This window comes from Canis aureus, chromosome 25, assembly GCF_053574225.1.
Source record: "Canis aureus isolate CA01 chromosome 25, VMU_Caureus_v.1.0, whole genome shotgun sequence".
NCBI lineage: Eukaryota > Metazoa > Chordata > Mammalia > Carnivora > Canidae > Canis > Canis aureus.
The window spans coordinates 41,028,744-41,055,972 of NC_135635.1; the positions used below are offsets into that span (position 1 = coordinate 41,028,744).

The 27,229-nt window shown below is 38.6% G+C and overlaps 1 long non-coding RNA gene across 1 annotated transcript; it reads left to right on the top strand.

Moving 5' to 3' along the window:
• Window positions 1-7,515: 7,515 nt before the first annotated feature.
• Window positions 7,516-25,292, top strand: LOC144297371 (uncharacterized). Its single transcript, XR_013364397.1, has 3 exons — window positions 7,516-7,721; window positions 22,948-23,003; window positions 24,820-25,292. It is a non-coding gene; the product is annotated as an uncharacterized LOC144297371 (long non-coding RNA).
• Window positions 25,293-27,229: the final 1,937 nt, after the last annotated feature.

The window sequence follows — 27,229 nt, forward strand, 5'->3', positions numbered from 1 at the left end:
GCCAACTCTCCAATATTATTTAATTACTATAGATTTGTTTATTTTTTCAGATTTTTATTTTATTATTATTTTTAATAAATTTATTTTTTATTGGTGTTCAATTTGTCAACATACAGAATAACACCCAGTGCTCATCCCGTCAAGTGACCACCTCAGGGCCCGCCACCCAGTCACCCCCACCCCCCGCCCACCTCCCCTTCCACCACCCCTAGTTCGTTTCCCAGAGTTAGGAGTCTCTCATGTTCTGTCCCCCTTTCTGATATTTCCCACTCATTTTTTCTCCTTTCCCCAAGAAGTTCATCCGGCACCAATCAGACCGATATGTCAAAATTAAGCGCAACTGACGGAAACCCAGAGGCATTGACAACAGGGTAGCAGAAGATTCAAGGGCCAGATCTTGATGCCCAACATTGGTTACGGGAGCAACAAGGAAACAAAGCACATGCTGCCCAGTGGCTTCCGGAAGTTCCTAGTCCACAACTCAAGGCGCTGGAAGTGCTGCTGATGTGCAGCAAATCTTACTGTGCAGAGATTGCTCACAGTGTGTCCTCCAAGAACCGCAAAGCCTTTGTGGAAAGAGCAGCCCAGCTGGCCATCAGAGTCCCCAATCCCAATGCCAGGCTGCATAGCGAAGAAAATGAATAGACAGCTTATGTGCGTGTCATATTTGTGTTGATAAAACCATAAAACTACAAGAAAGAAAAGTCCTCAATAACATTATTAGATTCATTTGTTAGCACTTATATTTTTATGTTATTGCAAATAATATAATTTTTAAATAAACAATTTCTAACTCTTGCTGGAGTAGAGAAAAGCAATTGATTTTTTATGTTGATTTGTACTGGGCAAACTTGCTAATTCCTCATTTAAGTTTTCAAGGTTGGAAATACATCATTTGCAAATAAGAACAGTTTTGGGGACACCTGGGTGGCTCAGAGGTTGAGCACCTGCCCCTGGCTCAGGACGGGATCCACCGTCTCAGAATCGAGTCCCACATCAGGCTCCTTGCCTGGAGCCTGCTTCTCCCTCTGCCTACGTCTCTGCCTTTCTCTCTGTGTGTCTTTCATGAGTAAATAAATAAAATCTTTTTAAAAAAAGTTTTGTTTCTTTCTGTGGTATCTTTACATCAGCATTTCTTTCTCTTACTTTATCATGCTATGTAGGTTTCCAGTACATTGTCTAGAAGTAGTGACTGGGATTTATTTTAACATTAGTTCATAAAGCATAATACCCATATATGTATGATTATATATGTACAAAATTGTATAATCTTTTAGGGTATATTTATTATATATTTATGTTTATATATATAATCTGTATATGTATATATAAATATATATAAACATAAAGATTATACTTTGTTATATATATGCATTACTCTTTATATGTATATTACTCCTTATCAGGTTGCAGAAACTCTTAATACTTGTTTTCTAACATTATTTTCTAAATAATTTCTACAATGAGTGGATGTTGGATTCTATTTATCAATTTTTCCATCTTTTGAGATAATTATAATATTTTCCTCTTTGAATCTATTAACTTGGTGAATCTAATTATCTTTAAACATCTCTGGCATTCTTCAGATAAATACAAGTTTGCTTATTTTCCTGTGCTATTATTTTAGTTAGAATTTTTAATCTAAGTTTATAAATGAGATTGGCTTATAGTTTTCCTTTCCCATACTTGTCTTTGGTATCAAGGTTATGCCAGCCTCATAAGATGAGTTAGGGAGTCTTTAGTCTGTTGTGTGGGTATATTATGAATACTTCTGTAATATTGAAATTTTTTATTAAATTTTGGTGGTGCATTGATAAAATCAACTAAGCCTGATGTTTTCTGTAGAGGAAACTAAACTATTAACTATTAATTTGATAACCATTATAAGGTAATATGATTAATCAAGGAGACTTTTTCTTTTAAATTGGTTTCACAATATCTATATATACCATAAGAAATCTAGATTTTCAAATTTGTTGAACCAAATTTGTGTATGGTATCTTCTTCATGTTTTTAATTATGTAGAATTTGTAATTACACCTATTTTTTTATTCTAAATATTATCACCTTCTCTCTTTTGATCAACTGCCCATCAGATTTGTCAATTTTGTTAGACTTTTCAAAGAATCAATTTTACATTTGTTAATCCACTCTATGTATGTATCTTTTCCCTTTCATTAATTTTTTTTTCATTCCTTTTTGCATCTTGTACTTTCCATTAGAGTCATTTTTCTTCTTACTGAAGTACATTCTTTAGTACAGGTCTTTTGGCATTGAACTTACTGTTTTTGTTTGAAAATGTCTTTACCCCTACTCTTGAATGTATTTGGGGTTAACAGTTATTTTCTTTTGGCTTTCCATTGTAATATATATATATAAATATTAATATATTATAATATATTATATTAATATATAATATATATATTACAGCTTTTATTGTGTTTATTGAGAAATCCTATGTTGGTCTTATTGTTGTTCCTTTAAAGGTAATATGTCTTCATAATAACAAGTGCCCTCCTTAATACCCACCACCCATTTAGTCCATCATAAGTTGTGAATCACTAAATTCTACTCCTGAAACCAATATTACACTATATGTTAACTAACTAGAATTTAAATAAGAATTTGAAATAAACAAAATCTAAAAAATAGTAAAGGTAATATGTCTTTTTTTCTCTTGGTACATTTACAATTTTGTCTTTAGTTTTCTTAAGTCTCCCTCTGGTGAGCTCACATGTGGATTTATTTTTGTTTATTCATTTTATATAAGTTATTAGGTATTTTGAATATGTGGACTAATGTCCTTCATCAGCCTTTTTCTCTTCAGATACTATTACTACCTCTTTCACCACCTGCCCCTTCTGGAACTCTATTCTCTAAATTTCTTAATCTCTTTTCCATATTTTCCACCTGTTTGTCTTTCTGTTACATTTTAAATCATTTTTAATCCATTTTCTCCCTTTATTTTAGTAACTTAGTACTTCGTTACTTACTTTAGTAACTTAGTAATTAGTATCTTACTCTTTCTCCCTTTACCTGAGTAAATCCCACATCCTATACCTCTACTGTGAATCCCACCTATTTAGTTTTATTACTAGTTATTATGTTTTTTGATTCCAGGAATTTTATTAGTTCTTTACAATCTGCTAAATTACTTTTTAAGTAATTTTTGCTACTGGAAGGCAATTGCATACTTTTATATTTTTTGGCCAAAATAAGGCATAGTTCTTTTACAATCTGTGTCTAATAATTCTAATATCTAAAATCTTCATGGGTCAGTTCCTGTTGTCTGTCATTTTTCTTCTAATTCTGTACCTTATTACCCTGTACCTTTTTTTGTGCTTTACTGTGTTTTACTGTGTATTGTTCACTATTCTTAGAAAAGGCCGTTGGGGTGGGGGGATTCTTTGAGGCCTAGGATAAAGAGTATCATCACGCAGAAAGTATTTTTGTCTGTTTTTCCAGGATATGGGAGCATTACCATCTTAGATCCACTTCAACCAAGTTCACTGCTTTGGTTCCCTGGACCACCTTGATGGCACCAATGCCAGCCTCAAATACCTGGCCAGGTCATCCTGTACCCACAAGATAAAGACATGTTTATTTCCCTCACCTCTGTTCCTCTTCCCACTTTAACATCTGTGCACTCTCCCTGGAGCTGGACTTATGATAGGCTTACTTCTAGTTTCTCTTACTCTGGCATCGTATCCATTTGGATTGGATCTTAGCTAAAAAGAGAGAAGGATTCCCTGTTAGACAGGGAATTCACCTGGAGTAAGACAAAATTCTTGACTCATTTCCCCTTTATCCCTTATGTCTGCCAAAACTGAAGCTCAGGATCAAGAACACTGTCAAAGCAACTTTCGAGCTCATCTTATCTCTCTGTTTCTCAATTTCTCTTAGATGTTTTCTGGTGTTGATTATTTATCTTGTCAGCAATTTTTGTTTTTAAGGACACTTTTTAAAATTGTAGTCAATTTTTTTTATTCTGCTTAATGGAAGAGTTGGTTCAAACAACTTAACATGCTGTAGAAATTGGAATTAATCACCATCTCTTCTCTCACTATTGTCCAAAGAACAGAATAAATGAATTTTTAAAAGTCCCTTCAGAAAGGTTATTATTACTCCTGAAAATCAATGTTGTAGAGAAGATATCTCTCAAAAGAGAAGGGAAACAAATGAATAGGAGATAAATGAAAAAGTCTCTGATTTTGAATGTGTCCTTATAATATATGTGGTTAATAAGTGTCACTGGAAGAACAGAAAGGAAAGAACAAAGGGAGGAAAGAACAATGGAAAAAGAAAATATAGGTACAAATAGATACCCATCACCCACTTTAAAGTCTGATAGAAAACCAAAATTACCAGTGGCCTTACACCATTATTTCATGCCAAAAGTGAATCAGCATGTCTCAATAAACAGACCATATCGTATCATGATTCTATCCTGTTACTCTGATTAAATATTTGTAAAGTGCTTATGTAAAGTTTATTAAATGCCCTTGCAAATCTAAGATATTGACTTAAATTACAATGGATTGTAGGCAAGATAGATGGAAGAATTTCCTGGAAGTGAGTATTCTTAAACCAGAAAACACAAACATTTGGTGGAATCTCCTTTCCATGATTCCATAATTCTCTCCCTGAATTATATATATATACATATAATATAATTTTTTGAAGGGAAACTAACATTTATTGAGTGCCTATTGTGTTTATCTGGCCTTGTGCAAGGAGTTTTCACCTACAACATTCCACTTAATCCTCACACCAACCCTGTGAGGTAGGTATTGAACTCATTTTTGTCCCATGAGAAATATGAGGCTCAGAAAGGTTAGGTAGTTTGTCCAAGGTCACACAACTAGTAACTGATGGAGCTGGGATTGAGCACTGAGTCCCAGTATATATATATATATATATATATATATATATATATATATATATATATATATATTTTAATATATATATCACAATCAGTGTTCTCCTGCAGGAAGAATGGGAATGGGCAAAATGCCCTTGGAATTTCATTACAATTTAATGATTCTAGTAATCTAACTCTTTGGAAATCAAAGGCTAAACCTCAATTTGGGTCAAAAGGAAATCTTCCTAAGAGGCTATGAGGTTGTTTTTAATAGCTCTGGGTAATGGAGGAAACCCCTGACATTGTCTTAAGCTCAAATTTCATTGTCACTAAGGCTGCTGCACCAAAATGGCATTTTAAAGAGTCTTAAAATAAGTGCCTATTTGAAAAATTAGTAAAAATCAGCCTACATTCTGAGATTTTCTGAGCTCCTTGGGTCTTTGAGTTTATTTTATTATAATAACATAGTGTCTCTTTTGCATATTTTTGCTGGCATTTCATTTTGGCAACGTCTTCTTCATCCATCACTTCTTGGGTCTGCTATTGTTGGTGGGAAGGGTTTTGGCTTTGATCAATGGGTTCTTGTTGCAAAAGGGCAAGAGTTTTCTTGGACACCTGGAACATCTTTTCCCTGGAGACCAGAAGGCTTTACTACCAACATGTTACAGTTTCAATGTTACAAATAGACTTGGAAAGTCTCTGGGCCTGAAAGATTTTGCACAAACCTGTGAAATCTATGTACACCCTTTGAGACCTTGAGATCTTCTTTGGGATTGGTAACATCTGCTATGCTGTTGTCCCTACCACCCATTCTCTCTCATCCAATCTGACATATCACTGTCAGATTCATATTCTTGAAGAAGTTCTGAGCAAGTCGTTTTCTTTTCATTTTAAAGATTTTATTTATTTATTTGAGAGAGAGAGAGAGAGGGAGGGAGAGAAGGAGCAGGTGAAGGGAGGAGGGGCAAAAGGAGAGGGAAAACCAGACTTCGCACTGAGCAGGAAACCCAACCTCACACTGGGCTCAATCCAAGGATCCTGAGATCATGACCTGACCCAAAAACAGATGCTTAACCTGCTGAACCACCAAGATGCCCAAGTCTTTTTATTAATTAAGAAAATCTCTTGGCTATTTCTAACTTTTTGAGGTTCCATTCATCCAATCTTATTCCCCACTTCTGCTGCTTGGCTCCTCACCCACCACTCATTCAGGTCAGTTTTTCCACTCTCCCTGTTCACACCACATTCACCTTCATTTCCACCTTTGATTTTAGAAAGGGATGAGCACTGATTCAGGACTTCCCTGATCCCTCCCTCCTTTCCATGTCCATCTCTCCTTTTTATCTCCTGCACTGACCCCCAATGCTGCTCTCATCAGAACCAGAATTGCCATCTCTGATTCTTGGTTATCATCCTGAGCAGTGTCTTAAAAATACTAGCCTGCAAAAGAATGTAGTGAATATTTACCATCTCCCGCCTTCTCTTTCCCATCCCCATTCCTCAGATATAATAATGACAGAAGCTATTAAGTATTTGAATTGTTTCCTTTCATTCTTGCCACATCTCATTTTACTGATGAAGAAAACAAAATTCAGAGGAGTTAATTTCTTCTCAGTCACTCACTCAGCTGTGGAGTTGAGATTCAAATCCAGAAATGTCTGACTCCAAAGCAACTACACTTTAAAACTTTTTGATGAGAGGAGAATCTTACTCCTCTCTACCCCTTTTCTTTTCCTTCTTTCCAAGAGTGCCTAGTATATAAGTTAGTTCTTTAAGATACAATGTAGTATAAAACAAAGAGACAAGCTTTGGATCATGCAGACCCAGAGTTGGAATTACAACCCTTCTGTCCCTTGATTTTTCATCTCCTAACATAAGGTTGCAATGCCCTAGAATACAACACAGGGCATGGTGTACTGACATTCAGCAAATACATGTTGATTCATTTTCCCCTCTTTCTTTTTCTTCTTTATCTTACTCCCTCTTTTTCTTCATTTTCTTTGATTCTGTCTAAACTGATCAAAATATCAAGGGCTATTCGGGGACAATTGGGAAAAATTTGAATACTGGATATTTATTGGTATAATAGAATGATCCTGATTTTTAGGTATAATAATTATTCCAAAGTAGAGTTTTTAAAAAAGAATCTCCCCTTTTTAAAGATACTTTTGAAGTGTTTGTGGATGCAGTGATATGATGTATATAGGATTTGCTCAATAAAACCCAGTGAATTGGGGGGTTGGAGGACAAGAATGTATAGAGGTATGGATGAAACCAGATTGGTTTGAGTTGATAATTGTTGAATCTGAGTGATGAGTATATGGGGATTCATTATACTGTCAGTCACTACTTTTGTGTGTGTCTGAAAATTTCCAAAATAAAACATTTTCCAAAATGTCAATGCAGAAAGTTCAAGCCTCAGTGTTTTCCTCATCTTCAACAAAGCTCCTAATTCTCCCCCAAGGACATTCTGGGTGGCTCTTCTCCTTGCTTTCCCCAGTACTTCCTGGGTTATTCCAGACTCATGCCAGCACAGCACCACACTGCCTCAGCCCCCGCAGTTGGCATTTGAACAAAAATCTCTTCCTGACCCCAGATGGCATCACAGCTTTCTCAGTCTGATCCCGTAAGCATATTTTTTTCAAGCACCTGATTCCTGGATATGGCAGCAATAAAACCAACCAAGATTGTTTGGCTGGCCCCCTCTGGAGCAGGTATTTCCCATTCTGACGCTGTCAGCCATCTGAGCACGCTGCTTCCAAGAGCTCCAAAATTACAGCCGAGTAAGAATTTCACAGACTGCAGTGCATGCTTTTATATCTGCAGCCAGAGTGTTCCTGAGGGATAGAGAGCCACTAAGGTAAATGGTATACTAATATTACTGATTATTAATGGGAAAACTGATGCAAATAAGCAATTTTATGGGCTGCACTTTATTGGGAAGCTGGCGTGAGTGGAGGAGAAAAAGCAAAGAACAAGCACAAGTGGAGTTTATTTACTCTGGTCCTTGTCACAATATGGACTCTAAGTTAAATATATATCAGACTGCAGTTTAATTGAAGTAGAAAGATAAAGGGCTGAGTTATCCCAGTCTTGGTGACTTCCTGAGAAACCAACAAACTAAAGACAGAAGCAAAGGTAAGTCAGACCAGGTCTATGTGGAGAGCTAAACCAGAGATCTCAGTGGGTGGCTTCCAGGCAGCACTTCACCAATAGGCTTTTGGGAGTCTGTGGGTGTTTTCTGTGGCATCATAAATTTATGGGGTGTGTTGGGGACATAACTCTTCTCATTGGCTGTGGTTTACTTTCCAAGTATCAACATGAAATCCCAGTTTTCTTCATTCTATAATGATGTTTTCAAGAGGCAAGACTTGGAGAAGAGGCTTTTTCATTATTTTTTCTGAGACAAGGATCCACCCTTGCTTCCAACATCATGTGTCATTTCATATTTTAAAGTACTTCAAATCTCCTCTCTCATTTGAGCTTCAGATTCCATAAAGTAAGGAGGGACTATCTTCTCTTTTAATTAATTAATTAATTAATTAATTAATTAATTAATTTTTTGTATTTTTTTGTATTGGAGTTTGATTTGCCAACATATAGTATAACACCCAGTGCTCATCCCATCAAGTGCCCCCCTCAGTGCCTGTCATCCAGTCACCCCATCCCCCTACCCACCTCCCCTTCCACTACCCATTGTTCGTTTCCCAGAGTTGAGTCTCTCATGTTCTGTCTCCCTCTCTGATATTTCCCTCTCATTTTCTCTCCTTTCCTCTTTAATCCTTTTCACTATTTTTTATATTCCCTGAGTGAATTAAACCATATAATGTTTGTGCTTCCCCAATTGACTTATTTCACTAGCATAATACTCTCCAGTTCTATCCACATCAAAGGGAATGGTGCTATCATCCCTATCTGACAACCAGGATGCTAGGCTAAGTGACATGGAAACAACATGATTCATGCAAGATCACACAGTCTCAGTGGTGCAGCTAGAATAAGAACTCAAATTTCTTGCCCTCTATGCCATGCTTTTCCTCTCACACCAAAATTAACAGTGTTATGCTTAAAGCCATCAGAATCATCAAAGAAATGATGAGGACAGTGGCCTAGAAGTAGACAAAGTACATTTCTATTAGGCTTGCTCACTGGAACTCTTATCTGACAAAATTCAAGGCAACATTTACCACTACTAACCTACTACAGAATGAAGATGTGAACAGTGATAATAATGGACCTAGATTACTGGGCCCCCTGTTGCAGTGCTGAGTGGAGCACATGCCTCCCTTTCTGCAAATAAGTGACAACTCTTCAATGCAGCAAAGATGTAATGACAGCCAGGTATATTTCTACTACTGAGCTGGCAATCACTGTGCTTTCTCATTCAGTTAGATGCAATTTCCCTGCTCCAAACTTTCCTCCCTCCCTTCCCTCTCCCAGTTAACATATATTAACTACCTACTTTGTGCCAGCCCTGGGCCAGGCCACAAGGATACAATAATGAACTCTACTTTCCATCTGGGTACTACAATATGCTCATTTGTCACTGTTTCCTGACTGAAATACCCACTTCCTTACTTTGTGTTAATCCATTCCTTTCATCCTATTACAACATTGCTCAAAAGCAGCCTTTTCTATAAAGTTCTTTCCTGCTTACTTCTCCTACCAATTCAGGCCACTCCATTCCCAGCAGACCTCTATCATTTTTTATTACAGGTGGCACAATTTTCATTTTGATGCTGAGTAAAAGAACTCAGCCAACGAGTTTTTTCAGGTTGTCTTCTTAATTCCATCATTATCCATCTGTGTAGCATTAGGCAAGTCTCTTAAACCTTCTGAGTCTCAGTTTCACCCCATAGTAAAGTGGAGATGATTAAAACAACTGCCTGATTTATATACAAACTTGTGGATAGTGATGCCAATGGAAAATAGAGAGGAAGTACCCACTCATTGGTTTAATATTTATAGTGTTTCCATGTAAACCACTAATCTAGGCACTAGATAGAATATAAAACTATGCTGTCACAGGCTTACAGTAAGGTGCCTGTGTGGCTCAGTCAGCTAAGGGTCTACCTTCAGCTTAGGTCATGATCTTGGGATCCTGGGATCAAGCCCTGAGTTGGGCTCCCCACTCAGTGGGGAGTGTGCTTCTCCTTCTCCTTCTACACCCCACTCATGTATGTATGTCTGTCTGTCTCAAATAAATAAATAATTTCTTTAAATAAAGGCTTACCATACAGTTTGGGAGAAAACACCAACACAGGCCATGAGGGATGCTATGGAAGCTTAGAGGAGGGAGGAATAAACACTGATTGGGAAGCTCAGAGATGGTATCATGAAATAGGTGATCCCTGGGCTGGACAGTGACATATGAGTGTGACTTAGATGTGTAGGGCCATGGGGAGAGGTGGAAAGACAATGTTGGCAACAGGAACATCACAAGCAAATGGTTGGGCTGGTGGAGAAATTATCATGCAAGACCCTGAGTAGCATGTGGTTTAGTATGGCTGAAGTGCAAGAGTGCATAAAGAAGAGGAGCCAAGATACGTCTAAATGTGTGGATTTGCAACAGATGGTTAAATGCTGGGTTTCAGAGTTTAGGCTTTTTTGAGAAGCCATGTGAACAATTGAAGCTATTTGAGTACAGATGTGCTCAAATACAAGGAAGTACTTGTGGGAGATTCTTCTGGCAGCAAAGCAAAAGATGGCCTAGAAAGGATGCTAAATAGGTGCAAGTTATAAAGTGTAGTAGTAATAGACATTTATTCCAATTAAGCTATAATAATATCTTGTTAGTGGGTCTCCTTTCCCTCTAATATCTCACAGACTCAAAGTGCTCACCATGACATGTGATGGGAAGCTGTTGATCCTATCTGGCAGATGGCTGAGTTCCAGTTCCAGTGTTTATCCACTGAAGCCCAGTTGCTGTGCAAGGTGTCTGCGAAGGACTGGGGGGAAGAAACCAAGCACCTCTAAGCTGAGGGTTGGTGGGCACATTTCTTCCTTCCACTTTGTGCTCAGGTTTGACACTTGTAGCTTCACACGCACTTACAAATAGAGATGGTAGAGACAGCTGCTGGAAAGAACATCTGGCAGTGCTTTGAGCAGGTGTTCCAATCATTGGCATACGGAGCCTGGAACCCTGATTGACATCTGAGCATGGAAATGCTTAGCCTTCCTATTCTTTGATAACAAGGCCTGCTGACTCATTGTAAGATGGAAATGATAAAAAATTGCCCAGTTTTCATATAAATTCACACGAGATCATGAATGTTAGAGCATTCCACTGGCAGGAAATTAATGGCTTTGCTATAAGCCTCACAGAATAGGAGCAGACATAGAACAACAATTTCTTGTTTGCATCTTTGTTGTACTGGGGAAAAGGCACAGCATCTATGAACATTAGAACCACTCATCAGTGAGTGGTTACATAAACAGTCTACTTTGTGTACTGAACCATAAAACTGTAGAAAATTTCTCATCCCTTTTGTTATAATCCAGTAGGAAGACTCCAAACTATCTTCAGTGTATCATAATATTCTGGGTTTTGTCATCTACTGATCACATTTTTGACTGGGGTGGGGAGGATAAAGAGTACAGGTAACTAAGAAGTAGAGAGAGTAATGACTAGTGAAGGGCACATAAGTATATAATTGGTTATAAAATAACAAAAATAGCTATAATTTATTGAGTCCCTACTATGTGTCAAGTACTCTGTTGATGTTTAACAAATGTGACTTTATTGAATGTTTATAACATTTAATATGTATTTCTATTCTCATCTTTTTTAAAGATTTTATTTATTTATTCATGAGAGACACAGAGAGAGAGGCAGAGACATAAGTAGAGAGAGAAGCAAGCTCGCTATGGGGAGCCCGATGTGGGACTCGATCCCAGGATCCTGGGATCATGACCTGAGCCAAAGACAAATGCTCAACCACTGAGCCACCCAGGTGCCCCTCCATTCCCATCTTAAAAACAGGCAAACTAAGACTCAGGAAGCTTGACAATCATTCTATGTAATATTATATTAGAAAGCATATGTTAAAGGGATAAATTATACCATAAATGTCACATAACAGGATCAGTAACATTTCTGTGGTATTTATTCACAAAATTCCTTCATATGCAATAAACTATTTCCCCAGAAGGAAAAAGAGAAAGAATCAGGGAATGAGATCAGAGGAAAACTATGACACATTAAAAAATATCCATGTGCCAGGCACGTGTGCTATCTAGTTTGATGCTTAGGTATTATCTCTGCTTCACAAAGGAGTAAACTCAAGTTCAAAAAGTTGAGTAATGTTGAGTAACCAACCTGGCTGATTCAATTTGCAAAGCACATGACTCTTGATCTTGAGTTCATGAGTTCCAGCCCCATGTTGGGCAGGGAGCCTACTTTAAAAAAAAAAAAATTAAAAAAAGAGTTAAGTAACCTGTGCAATGTTTATAATTCACAAGTGATAGAGTTGAGATTGAAATTGATCAAAAGTGAGATAGAATGTGCCAGAGATGGGAGAGTGATACTCTCTACATCCCAGTGAATTCCTGAGTATTATGATTTTAAAAATCAATCAAGTGTCCACTCAGAACCTGCTGCTAAGTTCTCTATCAAAAGAATTGCTGAGTCCAACATCCATACCTCCAGTTTTCTAGCAGGAAATATTCATGTACACCCTTGACTGTATGGTAAAATTAGTGATGGACAAAATGTTCTCCCAAGTGGCAGTTTGGAGCCCTTGAAAATGGTTCAATGTGGGACATGGATAAAGGCAGGAAAGGAGAAAAAGGGACAAGAGCCTGAGATTTTGTTACTTGTGAAGGTAAACTCTATAAGGCTGTTTTTAAAAGGGTGTTTTTATGTAAATACATATAGTAAATGCATATAGTAAAAGATCAAAGAACTGTTTGCTTACCACCCTATTCACAAAAGTTGTCTCTGGGAAGAGTGGTGCAATAGGAAGTGGTGAAGGAGAATTTTTCACTTTTTTACTTTATGTACTTGGATAGCCTGGGATTCCCTAAAAACAGAGTCTGAGGTAGTTTACATGTGAATGTTTAATGATAGGGTGCAAGCCCAGGAAAGCGCAAGGGAGGGGATGGGGAAGAGAGGAGGGTATAGAGGGGTATAATACACAAGGTGGTATAATACCAAGCAGGCCAGATACACACACACACACACACACTCACATTCACACTCACATTTTATTTCACAGTAAAGCAGAATATCTCCAGAGAAATGATTTGAAACCACTGTGTCTACTGGGGAAAGGAAGGATAAATGACATCTGTACAGGCTCCATTCACTCTATCTCTCACTGGTCAAAGCTTATCCTATGAGGCATTAACTCCCCGAACCTTCAGATTATGTTATCTAGCTTTTCCAAGCAAGTTCTAGAGAAGTAGAACCTCTGTGAGTTCGGTTGGGTAGATCTCAGGGCTAGAGTGGTGATGACTGTCACTTTGGTAAGTGCAATAGAGGCTTTGAAGAAGAAGGGATGAAGACAACCAGTGGTGTCAGAAGATGAAGTGACTGCATCAGGATTTAATGGCTCCAGGAGTGCTGGGAGCCATCACTCTGGTCTTTCTGGCTGGGAAGCAGGGCCAGTAGCCAGAGTCCAGGGACACAAGGAGTTCATTAGAGGCTGGAGGTACATAAACAGGACTGGTACAGAGCTTTTGAATTTTTACTTTTTTATTAGAGAATATATTCAAGTATAGCATGTATAATTTTTTAAAATTTAAGATGTTGAAGCAGCACTAAAATATTAATGAAATAGACTTTTTAATATTTTAACTTGAAAATATTTTTCAAAATAATAGCAAATCTTGAGGAAATGATAATGAAATATTCTCACATGCAGATGGAGAAGAAGTAAGCTTCTTTGGAAGTAATTAATTCAATATGCACCAGAAATCTTTGCAATGTTGGCACGCTATGATCCAGTACAAAGACATTCATTGCAGCATTCTTTATAATAATTATAAATTACAAACAACCAAAATATCTAACAATCAGGGAATGATTAGATAAACAATTTGTAGTCCCTGTGTATATTCCAAACAGCCATAGAAAGTTATGTTTATGGAGAATATTTAATGACTTTATTAAATTCTCAATACATAATTTAAGTGAGTAAATCAAGATATAAAACAGGCTACATATTCACTATCAACACATTCCCTATACACATACATACTCACTGTAACTATACTATGCCATATATTCCCTGAGTATAGCTTATTCTTTCTTACCTTTCACTTCTGCAAGTGTACATGCAGTCTGCATTCCCAGCAGCTGCGTGAAATTACCGCTCCCTCTATTTTCACCTGGCTAACAATTCTCCTCCTCCAAGAAAACTTTCTGACCAGTATTCACAATATGGGTTCAGTGTCCCTTCAGTATGTTCTTCAAGGTTCTTGTTCACTCTTTTATGTCAAAAGTTCTTACACTGAGAATTATATTTGCTGTGGGCTTTTCGTAGATGGCTTTTAAGATGTTGAGGAATGTTCCCTCTATCCCTACACTCTGAAGAGTTTTGATCAGGAACGGATGCTGTATTTTGTCAAATGATCAGAAGTCAATCGGAGAAGGACAAACATTATATGGTCTCATTCATTTGCTCAAGAAAAGTCTTGTCATAATCCCAGCCCTTGTCTTTCCATAGAACTTTCCTTAAGGAATTTGAAGGATAACTACAAATTAGGAAGAAATACTCCTATCTTTGAAACATAAAGCTTTCGCCTTGAGATGGAAACCATGGATTTTTACACTTGTTATACACACATTTTTTTTTTCTTTCAGGAGAGGAAATAAAATATAGCATTGTTCCTCTAATTACTTGTGAAATAGCATGAGATGATACACAAGGGAAAAGATATTTTGCAAATCATTGATCCACATTAAGAATTCTTTTGCCAGTTGCTAAAGCATCTTGTACATTGCAAGAGAGCAGAGCAGCATCCTCTCCCCCATAGAAATCATCAAGGAATTTGTTTTGAGGATAGCTTTTACTTTTCCAGGTTTTCCTGAAGTATTCTTCATCAGATCTTTCACCAAACTAAATGGGGCTCATATATGCTCTGGTGAAAACTTGTTCTATTGAAGCTTCATTTGTCAAAATACAGAGTCTGGTCCCTGTTGGAATAAAGGAATTTCTGTCTTCTTTAGTCAAATGTTTTCTTCCTTCACTTCTCATCTTTCCCTCATTGCTGCCAATTATATGAGGGAAGATGAGATGTGTTTCTTCTCCCAAACCCCACATCATCCCCAATGGCTGTTGTGCTTTAGCAAAGCAGCTGGAGAGTTGCTGAAGTTTAAAAATGAGCAGTGAAGGAGACCAAATGGCACATTTTTTGAAAGGCAGAGTAATGACTGTTGCTCACATTTCTTCACCACAGGCAGAACCATGCATGGTGCAAGGCTTGCTGCACAGCGTTTGGTCTGCAGACTATCAGCATGTGCATCTCCTGGGAGTTTGGGAATGCAGAATCTCACCCTCACCTTAGACTTCCCAAAGAGAATCTGCATTTCAGAAACATTCTCGAGGGGTCATATACCTGCCAGATTGAGAAGCACCAGCCCAATTAATGCATTCTAGCATCAGACAGCTGGAGTTGGGATCCTGGACCCCACCACTTTCTTGTGTGTGGCCTTGAGCAAGTTCCTGAGTTTTCTCATCTTCAGAGTGGGAATGATAATTGCATGCCCCTCACAGTATTGTTGAGGAAGCAAATAAGAAAATGTATATAAGGTACTTAGCATGGTGCCTGGGACAACATAGTCTCTATAAGTGAAATAATTCTTCTTCTTCTTCTTCTTCTTCTTCTTCTTCTTCTTCTTCTTCTTCTTCTTCTTCTTCTTCTTCTCCTCCTCCTCCTCCTCCTCCTCCTCATTATTATTATTATTATTATTATTATTATTATTAGTATTAGTATTAGTATTATTTCAGAGTCTTAGCTACAGGAACATTATTCTGCAAATTACACTTATCCTGGTATCAAACATGATTTATTTGGTCAGGAGTAGGACTGGAAACAAGGTACACTACCAATGTGTTCTTCTCTATTTTAGGGGGGAAATTTTTTGGTAAAAACAAGCCTAGGATAGATTGTTTGAGAAAAAGGAAGCATGATGAAAACCATGCACAGAGAATGCTACCTCTGTCTATTCGTATTTACTTGTGTATGCCTACAAAATTTACTGTGAACACTTTCCATAAAATGACCATTATTACATGTGGTGGAAAAGTTCCAATTCAAGCTCCACCACTTATTTACTGTTTGATTTTTAGCACTTAACCTGCCTAAGCTCTTCCCTTACTTGTAAAATACCTACTTCCTAGGATGTTGTGGGGAAATCCATCTGTGTTAAGATGCAGGTTTTATCATTATTTCGGTATGGCGAGCCAACATATCAAGAGGTGATTGCCATTGGAAAGATCTTTTGTTACTCAGAGTTCCCTAAAGATAAGTGCACACCACACTCCCTGGGCCACACAAGGAAGCACTGGAGAGGTCAGCCAGGATGGAGAGCTCTAGATTGGCTGGTTTACATTTGAAAGATGCACTTGTGGGTGAGTTGGTTATTATCTCTAGAAATCAGCTACTCTTGGGAGAGGTAGCTCCTCCAGAGTCTGCATATCCCCATATGTCAAAGCATCAGAATACTAAATAAATAAATAAATAAATAAATAAATAAATAAATAAATAAATAAAAGATAGGGCTAATACATTGTGAGTCCACTCATGAATGTCCCTAACATAGGCACTCAGAGAATATTTACTCAATTCCCTAGGAATTGCCCTTATCCCAGAATAGAAAAGGCTTAAAGTTCAAATACATAATCAAGGACCAAGAATAAATGCATGCACACATATAAAAAGCTCTCAGCACTAAGATAGTTCTCTTGTCCATAAGACAGGTAGTGTCCTGACACTACCATTAGAAAAATGTCTTCTGGGCACAACATAAAGCACTTTAAATCAGTAATATCTAGATGTTCATTTGCCATTAAAAATACATTTACCAGGGGATCCCTGGGTGGCTCAGCGGTTTCGCGCCTGCCTTTGGCCCAGGACACGATCCTGGAGTCCCGGGATCGAGTCCCGCGTCGGGCTCTCTGCATGGAGCCTGCTTCTCCCTCTGCCTGTGTCTCTGCCTCTCTCTCTCTATGTCTATCATAAATAAAAACAAATCTTAAAAAAATACATTTACCGAACACTTATCATGTGCTAGACCAGGTCCTTGGCTTCAGGGATACAAAGATGACCAGGATATGTGTAGTATCCTAATGAAGCTCAGGGTCCTCTGAATTTGTATTCTAATGCTCCAATGGTACATACTGGTGCTGACAAGTTTGTGGAAATGCTCAGATAAAAAATCTTGTGTTTTGACATAAAGTACAAAAGCATTCATATTGTCTGTCTGTTGAAAATCAGACTGTTTTGAATGAAGAATGTACCTGAGTGGCAGAGACTCAGAATATAAAAAACCTCAGAGTACAAAAGAAAAAAATAAAAACAAAAATAAAGTGTGGAATCTAGAGCTAGGTGAAAGATTAAAGTTCATTGGGTCCTACATTTGTATTTTATTCCTCTACTGTTACTCAGGAGAGCACAGAGTCCTTAAGTTAGGACTCAGCTAGTCAGAAGCAGGCCTGAGATGCCAGCATGTCTCCAAGCTGGAGCCCAGCTCCCTGCTCACAGTAATACATGGTTTTCCCTCCCCACCTTTCCCTCCTCCTGTAGAAGTATTGAGAGGCATCCAGGAGGACCATCAGTGGAGGCAGGAAGGTGGAGAAGGAGTGTCATACTGAGCATGTGGGAAGTTCTACAGATGCACAGAGCAGATTTGCCTTCAGCACAGCTCAGACTTACCTCTGAGGCCAGACTCCAGGGAGCTAATGATGGGAAAGTATGCATGTCCTATTGATCCTTCTCCTTCCTCTCTAACCTTTCTTCTTGTCCATGTGTCAGTCCTACTTGCCATCCATGTAGCCCAACCATCCATCCTGTCAATAAGTCTCCTGTCCCATTTTGAATCTCTCCTCTGGATCAAATCATTCCAATTCACCAGCAACCCACTTTGTTTTGTAGTTTCCATCAGTACCCACATTAAGTGTGGTTTATCCCTCTGCACATTTCAGAGTGCTGTACACAGATCCAGACACACACCATCCTCCAGATATGATCTATTTAGAATTGGCACTCTTCTCCATTTCCACCATCAAATTATTTCAAAACAGTCAAAGCTTCAAAGTGATTCTACATGATGTCAGCCATGAGTGTTATTGAAAGACTGAGTCTTCATGCAGTTTCCACTCCATTCAATCCCACTTTGGAACCAGTAGGACTGCAATGTGAAGGAAATAAGTTAGACAGAAAGGTGCATGCTTCAGAGAAGAAGGTATATTTCAGAACTGGAATGAGTGTTCCATTAGTACTGTTCCTTTTGATATGGCTTTTACAAAGAAAACAGGTCTAGCTCAGTCCACAGTGCTGTGCATAGTCCTGTCAAAGGGCATGCTGCTGGATCAAAAAACCTTTGGACATTCCCTCCTCTCTTAAGACTCTAAGGTTGTAGCAAACAATCATCAGTTAGAGTATAATATTCCAACAAAGCAGAAGAAGAAAACGATTAATCACCTTGTAAGAAAAAAGAAAAAGTTCTCCCAAATGAACAAACCTCATCAAGAATCCAGAGCATAGAGTGTGCTGCCTCGTCAGATCACCCAGACTGCAACACTGTGCATTTTCTTTATATTGGTCTTCTCTTCTAAGAGGTTCGCTGCACCACCCACAAGGCACCAGCTCATTTATCTTCTTGTGATTGTATTTTATTGTGGGAAGGATGTTTCAAGGGAGATATACAAGAAAGGGAATCCAAAAGACATCCTTCCGAATCATTCTTTCCTCTCCACCTACCAGTCTAGGTACTGTGTATTATCCTTTTCGGTCCAAAACTGGTAACATGAAAATGGAACTGTACACAAAATCCTTTTCTTCGCTTTTTACCTGAATTTTCCCTTCTGAGCTCTGTGCTCTTTGTCCTCAGTGGCCTCAGTCCAAAATTGGTCCCCTTAGACTGTGTTTTACAGCACCTACCCAAGTCTTAAACAGATTCACCATATGCACTAGATATAGAATACAGGATGTAGCAGCTTTATCTCTTAAACATGAACACCAGTGCAGTGGCAGTTTGTGGGGAATGTGGAAGGTAGTATTAGGAAGCAGTACGGCTCCAATTCAGGGAAGTTCATCCTGCTCAGACCATATGGCAAAAACTGCCAGGAATACCAAATGATGTTTTCAATAAGGCCCTGCCCCCTTCCAGGAAACATCCAAGAAATGAGCTGCCTAAGGCATGTCAGTGGTAGGTACCCCCACCAGGGAAGACTTGTCAGCCAGCCTATCCTCAACACCCACATGCCACCATGCCTTAAGTCTTGTCCCTAGGAGTTCTGATCTTTTTAAAAGCTTATAATAAAATGGTAAAATGTGCAAAAAGGTAAATAAGTAATATAATAGACTGAAATTAAACAGATACTAACATTTTGCCACATTGATTTTGGACTCCTCTTGAAAGAACATTATAGAGTTCTGCTAAATTTTCCCCTTCATGTCTCTGTGTCCCCAGAGGTACTACTAACATGAAAAGTAGCTTTTGTTGCAAAGTGTGCTTTATGCTTTTGCTATATTTATGATGTCATATGGTACATGTCAATTTGCAACTTGCTTTTTTTGAATTCAACATGTTTTGTTTACTGAGATTCATCAATGTTGATACAGGCTAATCTTTTTCATATTTTTTTCAATTGCTCTATACTATTCCATATCAGGAAAAATATTCATCATTTATTGTTGGTGGTATATAAATGCTGGTGACTTATGCATACTGATCTTATATCCCATAATCTCAAAGAACTCATTATCTTTAATAGTTATTCTGTAGATTATCTTTATATTCTATTTGACAATAATTTCATCTGTGATAATGACAGACTTTTTCTTCCTGTCCTTTTCTTATTCTTTTTATTTCTATTCCTTACAAGTACCATTTTGAAGACAAGTGCTAATACAGGCATCCTATCTTGGCTATGACTTTTAAGGCAATGCTTCTTAGATTGGAGCATTAAATAAGATTTTGCTGTGGGTTTTTGGTGAACATTCTCTATCAAGTTAAAGAAATTCCATTCAATTCTTATGTTGCTAAGCTTTTTAAACTCAAGAATGAGTATTAAACTTTTGAAATACTATTTCTGTGTCTCTGAGATGATAGAAGGTTATGCTTCATTTTTCCTAATGTGGTCAGTTATATTAACAAATTTTTTAAATTAGCCAATAGGACCCAACAATACATTAAGAAGACTAATCACCATGACCATGTGGGATTTATCCTCAGGATGCAAGGCTGGTTCAACACTTGTAAAGCAATCAATGTGATAAATCATATCAACAAGAGAAAAAACAAGAACCATATGATTCTCTCAATAGATGCAAAGAAAGCATTTGACAAAAAACAGCATCCATTCCTGATCAAAACTCTTCAGAGTGTAGGGACAGAGGGAACATTCCTCAGCATCTTACAAGCCATCTACGAAAAGCCCACAATAAATATCATTCTTTTTTTTTTAATTTTTTTAAATTTATTTATGATAGTCACAGAGAGAGAGAGAGAGAGGCAGAGACACAGGCAGAGGGAGATGCAGACTCCATGCACCGGGAGCCCGATGTGGGACTCGATCCCGGGTCTCCAGGATCGCGCCCTGGGCCAAAGGCAGGCGCTAAACCGTTGCCGCCACCCAGGGATCCCACAAATATCATTCTCAATGGGGAAACACTGGGAGCCTTTCCCCTAAGATCGGGAACACAACAGGGGTGCCCACTCTCACCACTGCTATTCAACATAGTACTAGAAGTCCTAGCCTCAGCAATCAGACAACAAAAAGAAATAAAAGGCATTCAAATTGGCAAAGAAGAAGTCACTCTCCCTCTTCGCAGATGACATGATACCGTACATAGAAAACCCTAAAGACTCCACCCCAAAATTGCTAGAACTCATACAGCAATTTGGCAGTGTGGCAGATATAAAATCAATGCCCAGAAATCAGTGGCCTTTCTATACACTAACAATGAGACTGAAGAAAGAGAAATTAAGGAGTCAATCCCATTTACAATTGCACCCAAAACCATAAGATACCTAGGAATAAACCTCACCAAAGAGGTAAAGGATCTATACCCTAAAAACTACAGAACACTTCTGAAAGAAATTGAGAAAGACACAAAGAGATGGAAAAATATTCCATGCTCATGGATTGGAAGAATTAATATTGTGAAAATGTCAATGTTACCCAGGGCAATTTACACATTTAGTGCAAATCCCTATCAAAATACCATGGACTTTCTTCAGAGAGTTGGAACAAATTGTCTTAAGATTTGTGTGGAATCACAATAGCCAAGCTGTGGAAGGAGCCTCGGTGTCCATTGAAAGATGAATGGATAAAAAAGATGTGGTCTATGTATACAATGGAATATTACTCAGCCATCAGGAAGGACGAACACCCACCATTTGCTTTGAGGTGGATGGACCTGGAGGGTATTATGCTGAGTGAAATAAGTCAATCGGAGAAGGACAAACATTATATGGTCCCATTCATTTGGGGAATATAAAAATTAACGAAAGGGAATAAAGGGAAAGGAGAGAAAATGAGTGAAAATATCAGTGAGGGTGACAAAAAATGAGAGACACCTAACTCTGGGAAACGGACAAGGGGTAGTAGATAGGGAAGTGGGCGGGGGGTTGGGGTGACTGCGTGATGGGCACTGAGGGGGGCACTTGACGGGATGAGCAGTGGGTGTTATGCTATATGTTGGCAAATTGAACTCCAGTAAAAAAACCAATTTTTTAAATTATTCTTAATTTCTGAGATTAAGTTGACAAATTTGACTAAAATCACAATGTATTTTTTAATGCATTGATGAATTTCGTTTGTGAATACATTATTTAGGCTTCTTCTGTCTTGTGAGATTCACCCAAAATTTGTCTGTCTTCCAACTTACCTGAATTTCATATCAGACTCACACAGGTTTTCCTCTTTATTCCCTAATGCAGTTTATGTGAAATAAGGATTGTTTCTTCCTCGAGGATTCGGTGGAGCTCAATGTAAAACCATCCTTTTACATTGGTCTGTATTATAGGTCGCTTTCAAAGTACTAATGCAATTTCCTTAACGGCTTGAGACCTATTCTTCTTACATATCTTTCTATCCATTCAGCTTTTATAAGCTATATTTTTCCAGGTGTTCAAATATATCGGTACAAAGTTCATTATAGTTAGATCGTAATTTTAAAATCTATACTCTAAATGTGATTCCTTCTCCATTTTAATTTTTATTATTTTGTTTCTGTGTATTCTCTTATTTGATCAATATTGCCTAAGGATTGTTAGTTTTGTTACTTTTTTCAGAGTCAAGGCAGCCCCGGTGGCCCAGCAGTTTAGCGCCGCCTTCAGCCCAGGTAATGATCCTGGAGACCCGGAATCGAGTCCCCACATCAGGCTCCCTGCATGGAGCCTGCTTCTCCCCCTGCCTGTGTCTCTGCCTCTCTCTCTCTCTCTCCCTCATTAATAAATATATAAAATCTTTTTAAAAGTTAAAAAGAGTCAGCTTTTTTTAGTTGCTTCTATTATTTTTTCAGATTTCATTCATTTTACTGCTCTCTTTGTTATTTTCTTTTTTCTATTTACATGAGATTATCCTGTTGCTCTTTCATAACTTGAATTAAACTCTTACTTGATAGAGTTTAGCATTCTTTATGTCTGCTATACATCACTAGTAGTGCACAAGGAGATTGTGGGGATACATGGGCTTTTTAAAAATATTTACTACTTATGTACTTTGTTAAATGTGTCTTTTATTTTTTTTTAAATGTGTCTTTTAAAATGTAATAACCACTACCTTGAATTTGACAGTAGTTTGGTTTGGGTATGGATGTTATTTCTTACTATAAGGAGGCACTAAGTAAAAAGACAAAGTCAGGGGCACCAGGATGGCTCAGTCAGTTAAGCATCTGACTCTTGATTCCAGCTCAGGTCTTGACATCAGGATTGTGAGATCAAGCTTCACATCGGACTCCAAGCTGGGTAAGGAACCTGCTTAAGATTCTTTCTCTCCCTTTTCTCTATCCTTTCCCCTCCACCCCCTACTCATGCTCTCTCTGCTCTCGCTCTCTCTCTTACTAAAAAGCAGAAAAAGTCGGTCCATTTAAATAAAAATGAAAATAGTAGTAAAGCTGCCATTATTTCATGTTTGAAAAGATTGTGAATTTTAGTTATGTACATTGAGCAAAGGTTGCCAATCATGTTGCTCAAACTTTCTGTATGTCATTCTTTTTTTACCTGCTTGATCTATTAGTTTTTAGAAAGGCATGTTAAGATCTCCCACTATAAATGTATTTGCCAGTCCTTCCTTATAATTCTGTCAATGGTTGCATTATATAGTTTGAATTTGAATTGTTAGGTATAATTCAGCTCAGAGTTATTATACATTCCTCATGAATTATTCCTTTAGTAATTAAAGAATGACTCTTTATCTCCAAAAATACCTTTCTCTGAGGTCTTTTTGGCTGCCATTAATATGGCCACCTTGGCTTACTCTTAGCTGTTATTTGCTTAGTATGTATTTTTCCATCCCTTTATTTGCAACCTTGGTCTGTCATTAAGTTTTAGTATTCTTTCCATCACATTAGGCTGTTCTTTTCCTGGTCATTCTCCTTCACCAAGGTCTTTCATAGTTTTGAGTTCTGGAATGCTAGTCTATCCACATGATTCATATATCCAGATAACCAGATGGAAACAGGAAGTCTTTAAGAGAAGTTTAGATGCTCATGAAAGCAAGTTAGAGCCTCCTAGTTTGCATCTGGAGAGTGGACAGCATGTATTCTGCAGACTCCTGCCAGCCTAGGGAGTACAAGTACCACCAGTGTGTGGCCTGGTTCTAAAGCTGGGGTGCATACAGTTCTTCTGCCTCCAGATATTTATAGCTCCATGTGGGTGGGGATGCAGCTCCTCAGAACAGAAAGAGAAGGTCTAAGCCCCAGGGGAACAATGTGAACCACTGTGTGACTGATCAAGTGCCTTCTTCCAGTGGATGCTTCAGAGGCTGTTACCCAGGCCTTAATTCCTCATGATCAAGATTAAGGCAAAAGATCTCAGGAAACAAGGGGCCTGTCCTGCCCCCAAGCTCTGCTGAAGCTGGAGATTTACACTTAAAACCTATTAGTTGTTTCTGCCTCCACACACTGCTCTTCATTAAGTGAGCTAGAAGAATTAATTTGCTTTGTTTTTTCCAAAACATCCAAGCAACACTAAGGGTCCCAAGCCTCCAAGGAAATTCTACTTTTCTGTCTCAGATCCACAAAAGGAAAAAAAAAAAAAACCTACTTTACAGTATGGGAAGTGTGTGTCTAGAGGAATGAGGATGAGGAGTGCCTGACCTTCAGTGGGAGGAGGAAATAGTGGCTCAGTTCTCTGTTAGGAGCTCTGCCAATTAGGGACCAGGGATGCTGAGCAGGCACCAGACTCCAGTGTGGAACTCAAGAGGAAGTGGCCCTGGAAAGCATTCCTAGGCAGGTGGTGTCCATGGAGGAGGGTGTGGACACCATAGTTCTGGTTTTGCATCTGTAATTTCTTCTATTTGAGCCTCAGTTTCATCATCTGTAAAACAAGAGTACGCCAGATCAGATTTTCCAAACTACATTCGCTATCACTTTGACATTTTTTGACACATTTGTGTGCCAACTTTATTACTGACATTTTGCTTTACACTGACTTTGTTTTGCTTACTACCCACCTTGTATTAATCAATACTATTTGTGGGCTAATGGGTTTGATATGACGGTTATTATATTTCTTTCTAAGACACATTTAATTATTTTTTTTAATTTTTTTTTTATGATAGTCACACAGAGAGAGGGAGAGGCAGAGACACAGGCAGAGGGAGAAGCAGGCTCCATGCACCGGGAACCCGACGTGGGATTCGATCCGGGGTCTCCAGGATCACGCCCTGGGCCAAAGGCAGGCGCCAAACCACTGCGCCACCCAGGGATCCCGACACATTTAATTAAATACACAAGTAGTAAATACACATTTTTTGAAGTCCATGTAGCCCCTGCAATCTCCTTGCATACCATCAATTATAAAATATATCAATATATATCCTGCTTGGAAGTGCTGAATGATCTCTACATTCCCCTGTCATTCTAAGGAGTCTATGTTTCCATGAAATCAGCTTATATCCACATCTCTAACACCCCACAGATCAGGCAAGAGAACCAGAGGAATATTGATTGCTAGGCCCCAGGATCTAGACTATCTTTTGCTTCTGTAGTTTCTCTTTTGTGTCTGTTCCCTAGGAACTTTGTAAGAAGGCCTTCACTGCTGAAATCACAGCCTGAGATCCAAGCTCACATCTGCAATTCCAAATCAAGTTTAGGGACAGCTCATCCAAACCAGACAGGATGCCATAACTGAGACAGGTGCCTGGTGCCTGATTGGAAGAATTCAGTGTGATTAACATGTAGGTGTGGAGTCAACCTGAATCACTACCAGATTACAGACTATTGCTTGTCCTTTCCCCGCAGCAAATGGCACTAATCCCAGGCTCTATTTGATGTTGATGTCCAACTAATTAAGAATTCACATCTTATGCTTCCTTCCTGCAGCACAGAGGCCATTTCTCACCTTCAGAAAGATGCTCTGTGGGCCTTTTGCTGACTGATTACCTTCAGAGCTGGGAACATATGTGGGCTTCGAGGGCATAGATACATTACTCCATGCACAACGATTTTTGGTGACAACAATGAATCATATAGAGAGAACATTCAGAAAGCAATAGTGATATATATATAAATTAATAGTGGTGTAGATTCTTTTTGGTTGCTAGTTTGATTTGGGGCCCTCCTGTAGAATTTTGTTTGGGCCACTCATTAGGTGCAGGGCATCTGAGACCTTATATCTGGCAGAGAAGAAAGTAGAGTGGTCTAGAATCAGGATGCTTGGATCAGAACTACAGTTTGGTTTTCATATGACCTTGGAAATGTCACTAACCTTCATGGTCCAGTTTGCACATCTGTAAACTGGAACTTATAATTCATGCTTTATAGAACCTGGAAGCCACAGGGTAATGAACTGAACAAAGACAATGATGAGGGTATTAGTAACTAAGCCCAACTTTTGCATCATCATTAGACATCAGTCAGGCCATGTGCACAGGATGGCTGGCAAGGATGTATCAATCAGCATCAGGACTGAGCCTCCTCTAAGCCAGGTGACCATATGACTTACTGGGATTTTTGAGAACAAAAGCAAGCACTGTTAATAATTATGCATGGACAGTAGGTGTAAACCAAAGCTGTTCTGGGCAAAATAAGATGGGTAGTCACTCTGACCATAAATTGAAGAAGTAGCTGGAGGCATTTTCCCTTCACATCTATAAACTCTGTAGAGTTTGGTAGAAGTGTTTAAAAATCCAAGTTACACAAGCCAGAATGTCCTGGATAAATTGCAGTATTGGGAACCAGAGTCTATTGAGATCTACTGCTTTAAACTCAGTTTTATTTTATTTCTTTTTTTTAACTCCCCAGTTTTAGATCTGACACCTTGCAAAATACCAACCAACTCAAATGTCCTAGGAAGCCAACGAAACTCATATATCCTTGCAGTTCAGGTCCTGAAAGTATCCAGTTTTGGTGCCTGCATCACTAAGACAAGCAAAATAGAAGGGAACCATGTTGGAGCCACCCTATAAAGGTTCAGTTCCTAAGCAGTCCCAGATTTACAACCATTTCTGGCAGCCGAGGATGGAGCTTCCATGAGCAACAGGTGGTTCTGCAATACAGGGCTGAGAGCCCAGCTTCAGGGCCTGAGAACCCCCCTAGTGCATTGCCACCTTTTAGAGCAGTTCTGAGCTAGTCATAAGGTGCTTATTTCAGCCAGTATCTGTAAGAGAAATCATAGAGACCACCCATTGCAACCAACTCCCCTCACACACAGGATCCCCCCCAGAAATCTCAGGAAACGTGTGCCAGAGACACTGCTGTGAGTTCACCAAATCCAAATCTAGTTTCCTTTTTCCCCCTGGGCACTTCTTTTCTCAGTCTCATTTGCAGGCAGATGGGGCCATGTGTCTCATTCTGGGCAATGGAATATTGACAAGAGTGATTTTTGCCGCTTCTACTACTGGCCTCTAAAAATCTCCTGGGTAATCCTACTCCCTCTTTCCCTCCATCCCTTGCTTTGCAGCCATAAGCAGTGGAAAACCATGAGGTCTAGGGAATGGCAGGGCTTGGGACCCTGGATGACATGGAGCA